This window comes from Saccopteryx bilineata, chromosome 4 (assembly GCF_036850765.1).
Source record: "Saccopteryx bilineata isolate mSacBil1 chromosome 4, mSacBil1_pri_phased_curated, whole genome shotgun sequence".
Classification (NCBI taxonomy): domain Eukaryota; kingdom Metazoa; phylum Chordata; class Mammalia; order Chiroptera; family Emballonuridae; genus Saccopteryx; species Saccopteryx bilineata.
Window position 1 is genome coordinate 11,138,421 of NC_089493.1, and position 15,905 is coordinate 11,154,325.

Sequence of the window (15,905 nt, forward strand, 5' to 3'; positions counted from 1 at the left end):
GGATCACTCGCTCTGCTGTAGCCCCCATCAAGGCACATATAAGAAAGCAGTCAATGAACAACTAAGGTGCCACAACGAAGAATTGATGCTTCTCATCTTTCTCCCTTCCTGTCTGTCTGTCCCTCTCTCTGTCTCTGTCACACACACACATACACACACACAACAAACAGAGAACCCATTATCTTGGTGTTCCAAGTTCACTCTTGTGCAAAATTTTCACTAAGTTGATTTCTTTTAATAAAAAAAATCATGTCATTTAAAGCAAAAACACTATTGATTTAGTGGGGGATAAAAAAAGTTTTTTCTGATGCTGAAGTCGCCGGTTCGAAACCCTGGGCTTGCCTGGTCAAGGCACATATGGGAGTTGATGCTTCCAGCTCCTCCCCCCCCTCTGTCTCTCCTCTGTCTCTCCCTCTCTTCTCTAAAATAAATTTTAAAAAAAAGTTTTTTCTGGCCCTGGCCGGTTGGCTCAGTGGTAGAGCATCCGCCTAGCTTGCAGGAGTCCTGGGTTCGATTCCCGGCAAGGGCACAAAGGAGAAGAGCCCATCTGCTTCTCCACCCCTCCCCCTCTCTTTCCTCTCTGTCTCTCTCTTCCCCTCCCACAGCCAAGGCTCCATTGGAGCAAAGTTGGCCCCGGGCACTGAGGATGGCTCTGTGGCCTCTGCCTCAGGCGCTAGAATGACTCTGGTTGCAAAAGAGCGACACCCCAGATGGGCAGAGCATCGCCCCCTGGTGGGCGTGCCGCATGGATCACAGTCGGGCGCATGCGGGAGTCTTGTCTGACTGCCTCCCCATTTCCAACTTCAGAAAAACACACACACAAAAAAAAACAAAAAAGTTTTTTCTTCCTGCCTCCTTAATTCTCCTGTCTGGGCCATAACCAAACTAATAAAGACAGATTGACAGGAGAACATCTAAGCTTAATACTACATGTGTATGGGGAATCACACCGACAGGATAAATCCATGAAAAGTCCCAAGACAGTGAAGCAACATTGGGGATATAAGACATTTTGGACAAAAAAGAAAAGAGGATTGATGTGAAGGGGTTAGATTTCAGAAGTGAGAATAGGCAATTTACAGGTAGTTGAGGAAGAGGTCAACACGCGGGGCAGGAAAACCCTTGCTAGGTGGCTCAGAAACAAAGGAACACTGGGGGTATCTAGCTAACAGGCTCCTGCCTGAAGCCTTCTTGTTTGCCAGACTTAATGCAAACAAGGCAAAAGCAGCATCAAGATTTCCTTTTCTTTTTAAATATTTTTATTTATTCATTTTAGAGAGGAGAGACAGACAAACAGACAGACAGAAAGGAGGAGCGGGAAGCGTCAACTCCCATATGTGCCTTGACCAGGCAAGCCCAGGGTTTTGAACCTGCGACCTCCGTGTTTCTAGCTCAACACTTTATCCACTGCGCCACCACAGGTCAGGCAAGATTTCCTTTTCGACACAGGTTTCTCTGTCTGAATCTCTTGGGCAGGAAAGGGGAGAGGACCCATGAATTTCTGTTATGCTGGAATAAAAAGAGATTGGCAAAAAGATCAAAGGTCAGACCTCAGCACCGTCATATGCTAGCTGCAGAGGCTCAGGTGAATAATGTATAATAATATTTCTCTTCAAATGAAGATATGGAGATTGAATGAGATAGTAGTATATGTATCAGTTAAGATTACTTGGATGAATGTTAAGGAAAACCTGATGATAAATGAAATTGATTGGCTCACATAATTGGAAAGGCCAGAGGTAATTTCAGGTGAAGCTTAATTAGGCATTGATTTAAAATGTCCTGAAATGTTCTGAATTAAATTACAGTGGCCAGTAAGTGAGAGAAAGAGACAGATCTGTTAGTCTGTTAAGAGATGCTGACTAACTAACAAAAGACTTCTCACGTTCTTGTTGTGCCTGTTGGAATTGCAGATTAATTTCCAGGTGGTTATTTCTGCAGATTACTCTAGCCAGGCAGCCTCCAACTCCATCAGTCGCCACTTGCGTAGCTGTGAGATTTGCAGACTGCTGCCCCATCCAGTCCACAGGAGTGGACATGTCTTGAGGCAGACTGCTACCCCAGAGCTGGCTCTGCTTCCCGTTCCTTTTTGCCTATAGCTCAAACAAATTCTTTGGAGACTATCTCTTTCCTCCCCCTTTCCCCTACTTGATATATAAAAATACTTGCAAACCTTCAGGATGATAGATACATCTGCTGTCTTTTCTCTTCTACCTAGCCATGTTGCTGGTGGTTTAAATGTATGCCTGAAGACAAGTCTTCCTTTTGCTTGGCATTTTTGGTTCAGTAAAACCTTACTTATAAAACGACTTTCAACTGTGGAAGTTAAATTATTCGTGCTTAACAGTGTCTCAAAGGATGTCACCACGGACACTGTTTTTCTTAGGATACAAGTTAGCTGTACCCTAAGGTAGGCTCTTGTAATGCAGGAAGCCAGACCCAGAAGTGAATCTGGAGGACCAGATGGAGTAGACGTAGCTTTATTACTCACGTAGGCTGCTCCGATGGCAGCAGGTTGGTGAAGGCTCTGCACCCTGTTGAGGGGGCTGTGGTTTTTACAGCTAAGCCCTGGGAAATCACTCAAGTGAAACTCTTTGTGGACAAGCAAGCAGGCATGCAGGCAAGCAGGAGGCAGTGGGGAAGTGAACATGCCGTTCTGTGCCGTTTTTCCTTGACAATATCTGGTGCCCAGTCCCATCGTCCTTACTAAAACCTCAGCTGCAGCCTTATTACTCTCTCTTTCATAGCTTGCGGCCAGGATTCATGATCACAGAGCCAGGGACGAGGGAGCGCAAAGGGACATGTCCAGTATCAAACCTACAGCTCCCTCAGGTAGCAAAATTGTTGCCAAGAGCTCCTGGGGCTACATCGTTTTTCACTCATATTCAACAGAAAAGAAGACTCTTCCAGCATTTCTGTACAAGGATAGATTTTCTTTTCCAGAAGTCCTAGCAAACGTTTCACCACAACTATCAGTTCATGACAGGGTTACATTTCCTCCCCTGAACCCATTAAAGCCAGGGGAGTGGCATTTGCTGAAATTTTTTAACAAAGTCAGAAAACCAGATATAAGACATAGGATCAATCCCACTCAAACCACTTGATTGAGAAACATGAGGAACTGTGAGGAAGAACAAAGGTGGAAATGGATGAGGGACGGCAACAATATCTGAGAATGTGAAGTAGGATGTTAAATAAATTGAGGTAAATTTCATATCTAGGTTTCAAAGGATTAAGGATTGGCTAGTACCCTTGCCAACTGATGTCCAGAATGTTCCATAGGATCTTTGTGTGTGTGTGTGTGTGTGTGTGTGTGTGTGTGTGACAGAGACAGAGAGAGGGACAGATAGGGACAGACAGGCAGGAAGAGAGAGAGATGAGAAGCATCAGTTCTTCACTGCATAGTTGTTGATTGATTGCTTTCTCCTATGTGCCTTGACTGGGGTGGGGGGGATACAGCAGAGTGAGTGACCCCTTGCTCAAACCAGCGACCTTGGACTCAAGCCAGTGACCATGGGGTCATGTCTATGATCCCACGCTCAAGCCAGCGACCCCGTGCTCAAGCTGGTTAGCCCACACTCAAGCTGGTAACCTCGGGGTTTTGAACCTGGGTCCTCTGCATTCCCAGTTCGATGCTCTATCCACTGCGCCACTGTCTGATCAGGCTCCATAGCATCTTAAATACATGATATTGTATCACCGTTACTCATCCTTGTTTTTCTTTTCTTTTTTAAAGTTTTTAGTTTATTGATTTGAGAGAGAGAAACACTGATTTGTTGTTTCATTTATTTATGCATTCACTGGTTGATTCCTGACTGGGGCTTGAACCCACAACGTTAGCCTAGTGGGACAATGCTCTAACCAACAGAGCTGCACAGCCATGGCCCATCCTTGCTTTTCTATATTGTTTAGGGATTATATATCTATAAATCAAATGGTTTAACTTTGTTTATTTTTATTATAGAATTTAAGATGCTATTATTTGATATCTCACTAAGAAAAAAATATTTATTAACTAAATCATGACCCAGTGCTAAGAGGTCATCAGTTGAAACAGATAGGCCCTGGGAGGTTGGCTCTGTGAATAGACTGTTGCTCTGGCATGTGGACATCCCAGGTTCAATCCCAGACCAGAGCACACATGAGAAGTGACCATCTCTTTTCCCCTCCCTCTCTCCCTTCTTTTCCCCTCCCTCTCCCCCTTCTCTCTTTCTCTCTATTCCTTTTTTGCAGCCAGTGGCTTGTGTCAGCCCTGGGCACTAAAGATAGCTTGGTTGGTCTAAGCATCAGCCTCAGGTGCTGTGGATAGCTCAGTTGATTTGAGAGTGTGCCCCAGATGGGGGTTGCCAAGTGGGTCCTCGTTGTGGTGCATGGAGGAGTCTACCTCTCTATCTCCCCTCCTCTCACTTGAAAGAAAAAAAGAAAGAAGGAAAGAAAGAGAGAGAGAGAGAGAGAGAGAGAGAGAAAAGAAGAGGAAAGGAAAAGGAAAAATGGAAAGGAAGGGAAGGGAAGGGAAGGGAAGGGAAAGAAAGGAAAGGAAAGGAAAGGAAAGGAAAGGAAAGGAAAGGGAAGAGCAAGTTTTAGCATTGTTAAAAATTGTGAAAAAGTGAAAAGGCCCTGGCTGGTTGGCTCATCGGCACAGTGTGTGGAAGTCCTGGGGTCAATTCTCGACCAGGGCACACAGGAGAAACACCCATTTGCTTCTCCACCCTTCCCCTTCCCCTTTCTCTCTATCTCTCTCTTCCCCTCCTGCAGCCAGGGCTCCATTGGAGCAAAGTTGGCCTGGGTACTGAGGATGGCTCCATGGCCTCCACCCCGGGTGCTAGAATGGCTTTGGTTGCAAAGGAGCAATGCCCCAGATGGGCAGACCATCACCCCCATTGAGCATACTGGGTGAATCCCAGCTGGGCGCATGCGAGAGTCTGTCTCTCTGCCTTCCCGCTTCTCACTTCAGAAAAAAAAAAGTGTGAAAAAGAAAAACACATCTTAGAAAGGATGAAATAAAATACATGGAATTATCTTGCATGATTACTTTTGTGTCTTGCTTCTTTGGTTTAACTCCATGTTTGTAAAATTCGTCCATGGTTTTTATAGTTCAGGCTCATTTAATGTATGAATGTACCACATTTTTGTCCATGCTATTACTGATAGATATTTGGGTTATCAGTTTTCGATTCATATAACCAATGCTGCTATTAACATTCCTGTTCATATTACCTGGTGCACATGGACATAGGTTTATATATATACCCAATAGTGGATTTGCTGGGCCATAGGACAACGCAATATTCAACTTTCCTAGGTCATGCCAAACATCTTTCCCAAAATGGGTCTTCCTATTTTTATTTTTTGGTTCTTCCTATTTTTAACTCACACTAACAGGGTAGGTAGTTCATATTAATCCATATCCTCATTGATGAAATTGTCTTTAAAAAAATTTTTTTTTTACTACTCTGATTAGTCAGTGGTGTTACCTTATTGCAGCCCTAATTTATACTTCCTTTACACCAACATTGTTAAGCACATTTTAATTTGTCTCATTTGGATTTCTTCATTTGTTCATGTCTTTTGCCCATTTCCTATATGATATTCTTTTTTTTTCTTGAATTATAGGAATTCTTTAAGTATTCTGGATCTAAACTTTTGCTTGGTTTTATGTACAGCAGATATCATTGTCTTTGTGTAGCTTGTCTTTTTAAAAAAATATATACTTAATAATTTTTTAATTTGATTGATTTTAGAGAAAAAGAGGAAATCGCTGATTTGTTATTTCACTTATTTATGCATCCATGATTTCGTATGTACCTTGACCGGGGATTAAACCTGCAACCTTGGCGTATTGAAAGGACACTCTAGCAACGAAGTTCGCTGGCCACAGCAAAATTATTATTTAAAATTATGTTCAGCCCTGGCCAAATAGCTCGGTTTGTTCGAGTATTGTCCTGATGCACTGAAGTTGTGGGTTTCATCCCTGGTCAGGGCACATACAGGAATAGATCGATGTTTCTGTGTCTCTCTCTTTCCCTTCCTCTGTCTCTAAAATCAATAGATAAATTTAATAAATAAATAAATAAAGTTATTTTCATTCTGTCTTCCTATTTGGATTCCAAGCTTCTCAAAGGCAAATAATCATTTATTTTTTACCCCAGCATCTAGCCCTGTACTTCACGGATGATATTGGATGCTTAAAAAAAAGTATGTTGTACTGAACTGAATTGACAAATCTGAACCCTGATGAACTTGTAAACTGAGTTAATTCAGTATCTCAAAGGTGCAGCTAAGTGGTATAATATGAATAAAACAAAATGCACGAACTAACAAGTAGAAAAAGTCACAGAACACTTACGCGTGGGTTCTGTGAAGGCAAACTCTACCCCAGCAGTGTCCTAGAGCTCTTCAAGTGTGCAGACAGACAAAAGACAAGGTGGAACCAGCAGATCTCATTCAGCTTTTCAAAAAGCCTTTGGTAGATTTCCACATCAAAGGCTTTCAGAAAAATGGTGTTACCCTGGAATTACTTAGAATGCTATCATTGTCCGTATTGTTTTGTTTTTAATGTTGTTTCTAGGAAACAGAACCAAAGTCAAGCAATGAAGGTTAGAAATAAATGAGAAAGTGTAATTAGTGGAGACCAATCATATTTAACTTTTAATAAATTATCAAGAGGTGGTACAGACATTGGGATCTTTAGTTTCCAAATTAACAGCTCTTTTCATTAATGCAGTATTTAGCTGATGAAGACAAAGGCAAAATAATGGAAAATAACTGCAGGTAGCTTTAATTTAAATAAGATTCAATTATGTATTAAGGGGAAGTATAACAAGATAGGGGAATAAGAGGTAGACATCTAGAGCCAGTTTTTTGCTCCAACGAGATGGACCAATTTCCTTTGTATTTTTCCACTTTTCCATGCAGTTTTTGACTGTTGTCCACATCTGTGTACTCAGTTGAACAGAACCTTACTAGCAGGAGTGGACTGTTTTTTAGACAAGGGAATACTACCATCTCTGCTTATAACCTCCAAACATTTAAGGATTGGTGTAGGGGAAAACGCATGAGGTGAAAGGGGAAAAAATGAATACAAATTGGAAAGAGCTATCTCTTCTAGGAAGAGGTAATGAAGAAGCTCAAGAAAGAGATAACAAATATGAAAAAGATTCAGACAAAGCCACAATCATATTCAAAGAGATCTAGTCCTTCCATTGAAGGAAGTAAAATCCTTAAATCCTCCAACTACAGAAATGAAGCATATATAAAATATCAGACTAAGAGATGGTTAAAAACACACCACAAAATTTGAAATGCTTCTTATCCTTTTAAGTTTAGAGGTGGTCTTGTTACTGGACATAGGACATAGCCCTTCGGGCCTGCCTAGGGCCAGCTGGGTAATGTGAGGGTTATTATTATTATTTTTTAAGTTTATTAATGATTTTAGAGCTAGAGTAAGAGAGAGAGAGATACAAAAACATCTATCTGTTCCTGTATGTGCCTTGCCTGGGGATCAAACCCACAACCTTTCATATCGAGACCTCTAACCAACCAAGGTATCCAGCCAGGGCATGTGAGAGTTCTCGACTTCATGCAGGAAAAATTCCACAACATGAGTCCAGGTGATTTTGAAAGTATGTTTATTAAGGCTGAGAACAATGAAACAAAGAAGAGTTTAACATAGAAGAAAAACAGGGGAGCCTAGGCAGGCTGCTTTTTTTCTCTCTGGAAATGTTATAGAGAAGAACTGGACCTAGGCTGGGCCACGTGGGCTCAGGTGGAACTCAGAGGAAGCTGCAGGAGAGGCTGGACAGGGCTGGCTGCTTTGACTCACTGAGAACTGAGAGAAAAAGGGGCCTTGGGGACAGGCTCAGGGGGTTAGCCTGGGAGGAGCTGCCGCTGCCCACTGCTCCCCTGGTTGCAAGTCTCTTAGGGACCCTTAAGGTTCAGGAAATACACACCAGTGGGGAAGGGGAGGGAAAGGTGCTGCAGTCCTCTTGGGAGGGAGATGCTGGGCTCCTTGTTTTGAAGGTTTTTAAAGACTGGGAGTTAGGGGTAATCTTATGGGAGGATTTCAATTGACTATTCATATTCGTTAGCCCCCTTAGTCATTATTGCTGAATCTGGTGTTGTTCACCTGGGGCCTAGAGCTAAACTACAGCTGAGGTCTGATGTTATCCCTAGGGAGGTGGTATTTTGCATCTGGCTGTAAATTGCTTGGCCAGTCTGTGTTTCAGTTTCACCATTCTAGTAGCCAAGGAATTCCTTAGCTTCTTACTACACTGCCTCAGTCTGAGAAGAAGAAAATGTTTGATGTGAATTAAAAAACTTGTTTCTTACCTGGCCTGTGGTGGCGCAGTGGATAAAGCATCAACCTGGAATGCTGAGGTTGCTGGTTTGAAACTTGGCTTGCCAGGTCAAGGCATATATAACAAGCAATCAATGAACTACTAAAGTGAAGCAACTATGAATTGATACTTCTTGCTCCATGCCCCCCATTCCCATACAATCAGTAAATAAAATCTGTAAGAAAAAACAAAAATATTGCCCTGGCCGGTTGGCTCAGTGGTAGAGCGTCGGCCTGCTGTGCGGAAGTCCGGGGTTCAATTCCCAGCCAGGGCACACAGGAGAGGCGCCCATCTGCTTCTCCACCCCTCCCCCTCTCTTTCCTCTCTGTCTCTCTCTTCCCCTCCCGCAGCAGAGGCTCCATTGGGCAGAGCGTGGCCCCCTGGTGGGCGTGCCGGGTAGATCCCGATAGGGCGCATGCGGGAGTCTGTCTGACTGCCTCCCCGTTTCCAGCTTCAGAAAAATACAAACAACACACACACACACACACACAAAAATAAAAACTTGTTTCTCAAAGGATGAGTGTAGTTGAAATGCAAATACCTTAAAAAGGGTTTTAAATGAATTCCCATAGGACAAACATCTAAGGTCTATCAGAAAACTGTGAGGGGTAATGACCTGGTGACCAGAGTCAGAATGTCTGGGTGCTAGTATTGGTTTTCATACTTGTTAATGCTATGCGTGTGCAAAGGACTTGATACTCCAAAGCCTACCCTCTCAGCTGTAAAATGGTAATAATAATACCTCAAAGGGTAGTTTTGGTGCTCTAATGAAGCTATGTATTTAATGGTGTTTTGAGAGGTGTTTTGAGAACTATAAGGTGCTCCATGAAAACAAGATGTTTTTGTTATTGCATCGCTGAAATTTTTGCAAACTTCCAAACAAGGGGCATTTGATTAGAGCAAATTGGCTCTTCCACGTGGCAACTGTGGGCTTTCAACAATTCTTGTCCATTTATGAGTGTCTTGTTGAGAAAAACTTTTCAGTGTCTTTTTTTTTCTTGATTGATTTCAGAGAGAAAAAGAAAGAGAGAGAAACATTCATCTGTTGTTCCACTTAGTTGTGAATTCATTGGTTGTCCCTAGTATTTTCCAAGACCAGGGAGAACCCCACAACCTTGGTGTTTCCGGAAGACACTGACTGAGCTAACTCACCACAGCCGAGATTCTTTTTAACCTACTATACAACTAGCAAGGTGGTGACTATACAAGTACCAGGCAGACAGGGCTTAATATAAGCTGCCAAACACCAAGAATGTCGGAAAGGACTTCGTGGAAGTTCAGTTTCCTCTGAGATTGATGCCTTGTGGGCGATCAATCAGGATGTCGGCCGCCGAATGTAAACATGAATTAGTAGAACTGGTGGTCCAGCAACGTCCTAATAACTCTACTCCGAAACATTTAATGATTTGTCACCATTCCCTGGAATGAGCAGGATGCTACAACGAACTTCAACCAGAGCCCCAACCCCAGTGCGGAGCAACAATAATGCGCGCGCGCTCGTTTCCGACGGCTCCCACGAACACACCTCCCCATCCCGGCCCAGTGCACGCGCCGCTGGCGGCCCATGTGACCCCGGGCGCGTCGACGGCAGGAGAGGGCGGGGGCTCCGGCTGGCTCCGCAGCGCCGCGCAGGCGCCCCAGGGCCGCGCCGAGCCGAGCCCCTCCTGCTCCCCCTAAGAGCCAAAATGGCGGCGAGGGGAACCTGGAGCAGCCCTGGAGCCTGAGCCACTGACAGGATCGGAGAGGGCGGCAGCGGCGGCGGCAGGAGGAGGAGGATGGCAGGGGGTGCTGGCGCCGGTGCGGACGGCGGTGCTGGTGGCGGCGGCGGCGGGGGCGACGGTCGCGGTCCCAGCGGCAGCAGTGGCAGCAGCGGCGGCGGCGGCGGCGGCGGGAGGAGCCTCCAGGGTGAGTGTCCCTCGGGGTCTCGGAGGCTGTGAGCCGAGGCTGTGCCCGGCGCGGCGGCGCGGCGCGGCGCGGGGCGTCCCACCGAGGAAGGGGTTGAGCCTGGGCGGCGAGGGGGCCGGGCCGGGGCCGGGCCGCCGCGGGAGGCGCCGGGCCGCTGGCGGGGAAGGGACAGTCGTCCGTCCGGGGGTGAGGCGACGACGGCGTCGGCTGACTGGCCGGTCCCAGAGCATTCCGAGGGGCGGGCTTGGCTGTGCGCCGCCGTCCCGGGGGCAGAGGTGCGAGGTGTGGCGCTCGGGGTCGGGGGAGCGGCCCGAGGTGGCCCGGCCGGCCCCGGGCTCCGGGCTCCGGGCTCCGAGGGGCGGGACCCGCCGCTGCCAGGACGCCGGGAACCCGCTCCCGAGGCTCCGGCTCGTGTTTACCCGGCGGCGGGGCTGCGAGTGCCCCGGCGGGGACTGCGAGCGGCCGGCCGGAATTGACGGGGGAGAGGCCTGGAAGCCGGCTGCTCCCAGAGGGAGAAGTTGGATGGTTCGGTAAGTTTCTGTTTCGGGATCCCACGGGGACTGCGCTTTGACAGGTCGGAAAGCAGACAATGCTGAGAGCTGGATAAAGGAGTCAGTGCTTGGAGTACTTGAATGGCTAAAAAGCGTGCCCCCTTTTTCGGTTTCTTGTCATTTGCACAACTGTTTACTGTCCTTAGCCCGAGGATGAGAACTTTCTCACTTTTTTTTTTTTTTTTTTTTTTTAAGCTTTGAGTGTTGCTTCTGCGTTGAACTACAATAGCAGCACGTCTTCGCATACCGCACAGATAATAAGTATTCTGGATTAGGCCTAATTTACAGAAGCAGCCTTGGTTATCTTTACCAGAGCACGATTCCCTCTGCTAAAACTGTGACATAGACATTTTAACAGGATTAGTTTTTTTCAACTAACAGAGTCTTTTGTCTTTGAATAGCATCTGTTTCTTTGCTAGCTGAAATGAATTACTTTCTTCCAGGAATGTGGAAGAAAGATTTGAAATCGTAAGAATCATACGTGGTAATGGCAGCTGTGGTTAAACTTGTCTTGAGACTTTGAAGTCAGGAAAACCATTAGAGATCTGGTATGACTTGTTTTAGAGCCGGTAAAGTAGGCACAGGGAGAAAGACGTGACTTACTGTGGGTCCTACCGCTGGTCAGGGATTGGGCCAAAACTGGGATCGAGGCCTCTCTGTGCCCCATTTAGAGAGCTCTTTACATTACAGTCTTGATTCTCTTATTCATTGATTGCATGCTTCACCACCACTACCCATCGCTAGATCTTTGTGCAGTAAAGTTGAAAGCGGACAAGAGAGAAAGAACCTTGCTGTGATTCTGACAGCTACCATCAGTTACCATAAGTGACTGATGACTTTTTTTCCTAACCTGAATTTTATAAAAAGTAACTGACATTTTCACTTAGAGTTTTCAGAGGCCTGTGACATTTTTGCCCAATTATAAACAGTATTCCTGGCTCATTCTTGTATGCATTCAATAAAACCTAAAAGTCAGTATTCTGTCTCACAGTCTATTGTGGTGTTCTGTGCCCCAACACCAGTATTTAAACAGGGTTTCTTGTATCAGACTCTGATTTTAAGATTTCAGACACCCGTTTTGTGTTTGCCATATTGTGTCACCTAGTTTCCATGTGTCTGGTTGACTCACAGCAGTTTTCTTTGTTGTGTCACAGATTAACTTGCGGAAATATAATAATGTCAAATTATTCTGATTTGGTAGTCTAGTCTGAAATGCACACTATCACTTAAACAGGTGATCTGCTTTGTGTTTTGCATTATACTACAGGGAAAAAGAAAAAGGTATAATATATAGACTTTACCCTCAGGAAAGATAAGATGTACCTCTATGAGTCTGGAAGACAGTCTGGTAAGTTCCACCAATGCAAAGAATGCTGTAGGTGTTCTGGTTAGAGGGAGATGAATGAGGCGTCAGGAGTCTAAAGAACTTCCTGGAACACTTGGGACTTGCGCTAGCCTGTAAGGGTTTAGATTTTCAGAGAGATTGGAGCAGTTACTTTGTGAGGCAAAAGCAAGAGCATAATGTGGAGATTAGCTTTGGGAGAGGGGAATGGAGGGAAACTAGAATGAGCTGACAACTAAATTTCTTTGCGGGACTAAAAGGAACACATTAGACAGTTGAAAGATTCCTGTCCACGTAAGAGTTTGAGTACTGAATTGAGGAGGTTTAGATTTTTTTTATCCTCTTTTGCAAGTTATGGGAAGCCTTTGAAAGTTTGGAAGCCAGACAATGTGATAAACTAGCTGATGGACTTGTCAGTTATCAACAGATTGAGTTAGAATGAGAAGAGACTGGCATGAACCAAGGATGACAATAGCTGTTGCAGTTATTTGGATATGAAGAGATGAGATCTTAGACTAGTCAAGAGTCAATAGGAAGAATACATAGCAGGTGTTATTTTTGTTTGTGTTGTGGTAAATACACATAATATGAAATTCCATTTTAACCCGTTTTAAATCTATAGTTCTGTGTCATTAAGATTATTGTAAAACCATCACCACCATCCATCTCTAGAACTCTCTTCATCCCCAACTGAAATTCTCTGTTAAACACTACGTCGCTATTTCCCTTGACCCATAGCCCCTGACAACCACCATTCTACTTTCTGTCTCTGACTTTGGCTACTCTGGGAACCTCATTTAAGTGGACTCATACAGTACTTATCCTTGTGTGACTGGTTTATTCCATGTAGCATAATATCTTCAAGGTTCATCCATATTGTAGCATTTGTCAGGATTTCCTGGCCCTGGCCGGTTGGCTCAGCAATAGAGCATCGAACTGGTGTGTAAAAGTCCCGGGTTCGAGTCCCAGTCAGGGCACATAGGAGAATTGACCATCTGCTTCTCCACCCCTCCTCCTGCTTCTCTCTCTCTCTCTCTCTCTCTCTCTCTCTTTTTCTTCTCCTCCTACAGTCGTGGCTTAGTTGATTCCAGCATATCGGCCCCTGGTGCTGAGGATGGGTAGATCATTGGCCCCAGACGGGGGTTGCCAGGTGGATCCCCGACGGGGTGAATGCAGGAGTCTGTTTCTGTATCTCCCCACCTCTCACTTAAGAAAAAAAAAAGAATTTTCTTCATTTTTAAGGCTGAATAATATTCTGTTGTATGTATATACTACATTTGTTTATGGGTTTATCTGTCAATGGATACTTGGTTTGCTTATATTGTTTGCCTTTTGGAAATAATGTTGCAATGAGCATGAGTGTAGAACTATCTGAGTACATGCTTTCATTTCTTTTTGTTGTATACCCAGAAAGTTTTACATTCCCACCAGCACTGTAGAAGGGTTCCAGTTTCTCCACATCCTCCTAACACTTGTAATTTTATTTTGATAATAGTCATCATAATGGGTGTGAAGTGGCATGTCATTGTTTGGTGTTTTGAGGGTTTTTCTTGTGACAGACAGACAGGGACAGACAGGAAGGGAGAGAGATGAGAAGCATCAGTTCTTTATTGCGGCACCTTATTTGTTCATTGATTGCTTTCTCATATGTGCCTTGCCAGGGGTGGGGGAGCCTACACAGACGGAGTGACCCTTGCTCAAACCAGTGACCTTGGGCTCAAGCTGGTGAGCCTTGCTTGAGCCCAAATCAGCCCACCCTCAAGCTGTCAACCTTGGAATTTCGAGCCTGTGTCCTCCACGTCCCAGTCGCATGCTCTATCCACTGTGCCACTGCCTGGTTAGGCTCATTGTGGTTTTGATGTCCATTTCACTGATGATTAGTGATCCTAGCATTTTTTATGCTTACCAGCCTTTTGTGTATCTTCTTCGGAGAAATATCTATTTAAATTATTTGCCCATTTTAATTTTTTTATTAAGAATATTTTTATTAATTGATTTTAGAGAGATGGAAGAAGGGAGAATGGCAAAGAGAGGGAAGCATTTGTTTGTTGTTCCACTTAGTTGTGGAACCAACATTCATTGGTTGCTTCCTGTATGTGCCCTATCTGGATTGAACTCGCAACCTTGGTGTTTCTGGTCGATGTGATGTTCTAATCAACTGAGCTAACAGGCCAAGGCCCATTTGCCCATTTTTAAATTGAGTTGTTTTTTCTGTTGTGGTGGTTGGTGGTGGTAGTGGTAGTTCTTTATATGTTCTGGATATCAATTCCTTATCAAATATATGATGTGTAGGTATTCTTTGCCATTCTGTGCATTGCCTTTTTACCATGTCAAGTATCTTTGATGAACAAAGGTTTACAATTTTGATAAAGTCCAGGTATTAAACTTCTCTATTCTAAAAAGAAATAGGTAAGTGAGTTGTTGTTTTTTTAAAGGTGTCTTTTTAAAAATGAGATAACATTTTTCTTTTTAAGTTGATGCTCGTGGAAGGAAGTTAGTTATCAGAGTCCAGAATTTCAGAGGCATAATTTACTTAAGGTTTTTAATAAAATTCAAACATTTATTACCTCTTTTATTTGCAAAACAAGTTCAGAAATATTTAATGCAAATTGCAGTGATTTTTAATATATTTTAATTATTAAAATTTTGATAGTTTGTAAATTTGGTATTATAAATTGAGTCACAGTATCCTTACTATCTTAAGTAATATAGAAACTTCAAAAATATATAATGTACTGTTTTACAATTGACATTAAATCCATGTAGTGAATGTAATGTTAAGGTTGGAATAAATAGGAATCTTATTTATTTATTTATTTGTTTGTTTATTTTAAAGAGAGAGGAAGAAAGAGAGACAGGCAGAAACATTGATCTGTTCCTGTATGTTCTGTGACCAGGGATCAAACCCACAACCTTCACACATCAGGATAATGCTTTAACCAACTGAGCTATCTGGTCAGGGTGATGAATAATCTTAATCCAATACATAGCACATCCTTTTAATTACAGAATTTTAAAAAAGTTCCCTTGTTTGAGCATTGTGGAAGTGTTTTATAATAGTTGTGATGTAATCCCACTAGACTGGGATTCAGCTTCCATTCAGATTCTGACTACTGTTATAGTTATGTGATCTTAAGCAAGCCGTTTAACCTGTTGAAGGCTTAATTTCCCTCATTTGTAAAACAAAAACACGTATATGCATATGTGGATAACAGTGTCTTATAAAGCAATTTTGCCACCTTGTAAGTACTTATTCTATGCTTTCCCTTGCTGTTACTCCTTCCTTACTAGTCTGGACCTTTTATTGAACAGCCTCCCAACCAAGTGCTGCCTATTCTGTCATTCTCCCTAGTTTTTTCTGGCTAGTCTCTAAATTGCTGCCATACTTATGTTTCTGAAAAACCCTATTGGAGCATGTTACTTTCCTCCTTAAAGCTGGATTCACTTCTGTTGTCCATAGTCCAAACTCAGAGAGTTTGAGCTGGGTCCAGCCTTAGATTTCCCATCACTTCAGCCATCCCAAGCTGTTTCTTGTTTTCTGTGCTTCTGTTTTTCATGTGTTTCTCCCAGTGCTTGGAGTTCTTATTCTTCAGCATCCAGGAGACTGAGAAGATGATTCATCACCCACTCCAGGGCTGGGTTTTGATTACTCAAAGCCAATCAGCTCAAGGCATTTTCCTGTAAACTGTTATTTGTCCCAGTCATATTGAAGGGAAGGAAACATTCTCTTGCTCGGGGAGAGGATTTTTCCCTTTTTGTATATGAACTAGA

The 15,905-nt window shown here is 43.7% G+C and overlaps 1 protein-coding gene and 1 non-coding gene across 5 annotated transcripts in view; both read left to right on the forward strand.

The window, feature by feature from the left end:
• Positions 1 to 8,534: 8,534 nt before the first annotated feature.
• TRNAS-GCU (transfer RNA serine (anticodon GCU)) lies at positions 8,535 to 8,610 on the forward strand. Its single transcript has one exon. It is a non-coding gene; the product is annotated as a tRNA-Ser (tRNA).
• Positions 8,611 to 9,527: 917 nt separating this feature from the next.
• BTBD7 (BTB domain containing 7) overlaps positions 9,528 to 15,905 on the forward strand; it is a 71,112-nt gene continuing 64,734 nt past the window's right edge. For 3 of the 4 annotated variants that reach the window (XM_066272216.1, XM_066272219.1, XM_066272220.1), the window contains exon 1: positions 9,528 to 10,241. The gene's annotated coding sequence lies outside the window, so the exon portion shown is untranslated. Of the gene's footprint in view, positions 10,242 to 10,634; positions 10,772 to 15,905 lie in introns of those variants that run through there. The other variant, XM_066272218.1, reaches the window with a different exon arrangement.